General features: G+C 44.3%; 1 pseudogene; it reads left to right on the top strand.

Moving 5' to 3' along the window:
* Positions 1–857: 857 nt before the first annotated feature.
* Positions 858–2,012, top strand: LOC101564210 (annotated as a pseudogene).
* Positions 2,013–2,996: the final 984 nt, after the last annotated feature.

The following is a 2,996-nucleotide window of genomic DNA, read 5'->3' as shown; positions in this document are numbered from 1 at the left end:
AGATAGATAGATAGATAGATAGATAGATAGATAGATAGATATCACAAGAAATCAATCCAGCAGCTGCTAGATAATATAAAGAATAAGACTGACTGGAGTCAATGAAAAAAACAGGAGATAGCACAAACGATACCTTTTTAAAACCCTATTCACAGATGTTACAGCAGAAAACTTTGCAAGCATTGAAAAAAGAATTTGACATACACATAAGTGAGGCATATAAAACTCCAATTATCCATGATCAAAAAAGTCTACAGCCAAGTGTCTAATAGTCAATATTCCAGAAATTCAGCAGAAGAGCAGAATATCAAAAGCTATCAGAGAAAACAAACATACAACTTATAAAGAAAATCCCATCAGAATCACAGAGAACATCTGAACATAAACCCTCAAGTCAAGGAGAGCTCAGAGTGAAATATTCCAAGCCCTAAAGGAAAACAACCTCCAACACAGACTGACATACCCCACAAAACTATGTTTCAAAATTGATGGAGAAATAAGATACTTCCATGACAAAGAGCATCTGAAGAAATTCATAAACAACAAACAAGCACTCCAAAATATTCTGAAGGATATTCTAGGAATATGTGATTAAAAATGACAATTCTATAAGCCCCAACAAAACGAATCCACCAGGAAAGGCAAGCAATTAAACAGAGGGGAAAGATAAGGAACCAACAACAGGAAAATAACATGACAAGGATAAGTCAATACATATCAGTTACAACCATCAATGCTAAATGGTCTCAACTCACCAATCAAAATAAACAGACAAAACAATGGATCAAGAAATGAAATTCTCAATATGCTGAATACAAGAAATATATTTAATTCAAAAATAAATTCTCGGTGGTTGTGGACCTGAGCCTGTGCTGTGCTGCGTCTGTGGCAGCCACTGGTAACTGGCTGCACACAGACAGCTGTCACCATGCCTCACTCATATCCAGCCCTTTCTGCAGTGCAGAAGAAAGAGTTGTCTGACATTGCTCTCTGGATTGTGGCACCAGGGAAAGGCATCCTGGCTGCAGGAGAATCTGTAGGCAGCATGGCCAAGAGCCTGAGCCAAATTGGGGTGCAGGACACAGAGAACTGCCAGCTATACCAGGTGTTGTTCAGCGCCAGTGACCATGTGAAGAAGTGCATGGGTGGCATCATCTTCTTTCATGAGACACTTTACCAGAAAGATGATAACAGCATCCCCTTTGTCCAAACCATCCAGGATAAAGGCGTCATCAAGGGCATCAAGGTTGACAAGGGTGTAGTGCCTCTGGTTGGAACTGATGCAGAAACTACCACTCAAGGGCTGGATGGGCTCTCCAAATGTTGTACTCAGTACAGGAAAGATGGTGCTGACTTTGCCAAATGGTGCTGTGTGCTGAAAATCAGTGAACGCACACCCTCAGCACTTGCCATTCTGGAGAATGCCAATGTGCTAGCCCGCTATGCCAGCATCTATCAGCAGAATGACATTGTGCTATTGTGGAGCCTGAGATCCTGCCTGATGAAGACCATGACCTAGAACATTGCCAGTATGTTACAGAGAAGGTCCTGGCTGCTTTGTACAAGGCCGTGAGTGATCATCATGTGTACCTGGAGGGGATGCTGCTCAAGCCCAACATGGTGACCTGTGGCCATGCCTGTCCATCAAGTATAGCCCAGAGGAGATTGCCATGGCCATGGTCACTGTCCTGCGTCACACTGTGCCCCCAGCAGCCCCAGGGGTGACATTCCTGTCTGGAGATCAGAGTGAAGAGGAAGCATCACTCAACCTCAATGCCATCCATAGCTGTCCCCTTCCAAGGCCATGGGCCCTCTCTTCCTATGGGTGTGCCCTGAAGGCCTCTGCACTCAATGCCTGGTGAGGACAAAAGGACAATGCTGGAGCTGCCACTGAAGAGTTCATCAAGTGCGCTGAAGCGAATGGGCTTGCAGCCCAGGGCAAGTACAAAGGCAGTGGAGAAGATGGCAGAGCAGTGGCACAGTCCCTCTATATGGCAAATCATGCCCACTGAGGTGTGCTTACTCCACAATACCACCCTTGGCCCAGGCATCTGCCCCTACTTTTGCCTATAGTCACATCCAGGGTCAAAAAGCCATATAGAACAGAGATGCCTTCACGCAGCCCCAAATCATCTTTTTCTCTCCTCGCCTCTCTGCTCCCATTGCTGTACCTGGGACCATAGGATGGAAGAATAAGAAGACCCTCATGTCTGAGGGCAGGAGAACTGCTAGAAGTCAGAGCAGGATGCCTGGGTATTCCTTTGCTTCCACAAGACCTCATAACTTCTCCATGACGGTGTAGCTTCTCCTTGGGCTATCCCAGCTGGCCTTCTCTAGGATGAGAAAGAAGTGTACAAACGTTGCCTTATTCCTTGAGCACATGTCATATAGGAAATCAAAGGTAGCAAAACATGCAATCAATCAATCAATCAATAAATAAATAAATAAATAAATTCACCTCTGTAGTGTTATGCTGTGGGGTAGGGAAACAGGATTGTAAATGCTGGAGTGAGAGAGGTTTTTGCTACCCCGAGGCCACTGCTGTGCAGAGACCTGGGGGAAGCCACCCATCACCATGTCTGATCAGGAGGTAAAACCATCAGTTGAGGACTTGGGAGATAAGACGGAAGGTGACTACATTGAACTCAAAGTGATTGGACAGGATAGCGGTGAGATTCATTTCAAAGTGAAAATGACAACACATCTCAATAAACTCAAAGAATCATACTGTCAAAGACAGGGCATTCCAATGAATTCACTCAGGTTTCTCTTTGAGGGTCAAAAGAATTGGGAATGGAAGGGCCAGCCGAGTAGCTCAGCAGACACTGTGTTGGATAGTTTTGCTGAATTCACACACCTATAGTATTTAGATGCCAATGGAATACCCATTTCTGACAGGACTAAACAAAAAAAGGTGATACAAAGGAAGGACCATTTTGTATCTGTTTTTTATATGCAGAATAGTTAGGATAGCTATACAGCTACTTTCACTTAAT

Source organism: Octodon degus, unplaced genomic scaffold (assembly GCF_000260255.1).
Source record: "Octodon degus isolate 3935 unplaced genomic scaffold, OctDeg1.0 scaffold00077, whole genome shotgun sequence".
NCBI classification, from domain to species: Eukaryota; Metazoa; Chordata; class Mammalia; order Rodentia; family Octodontidae; genus Octodon; species Octodon degus.
Note: the sequence above shows the minus strand (reverse complement) of the source record. Positions and strands in the feature narration are given on the sequence as shown.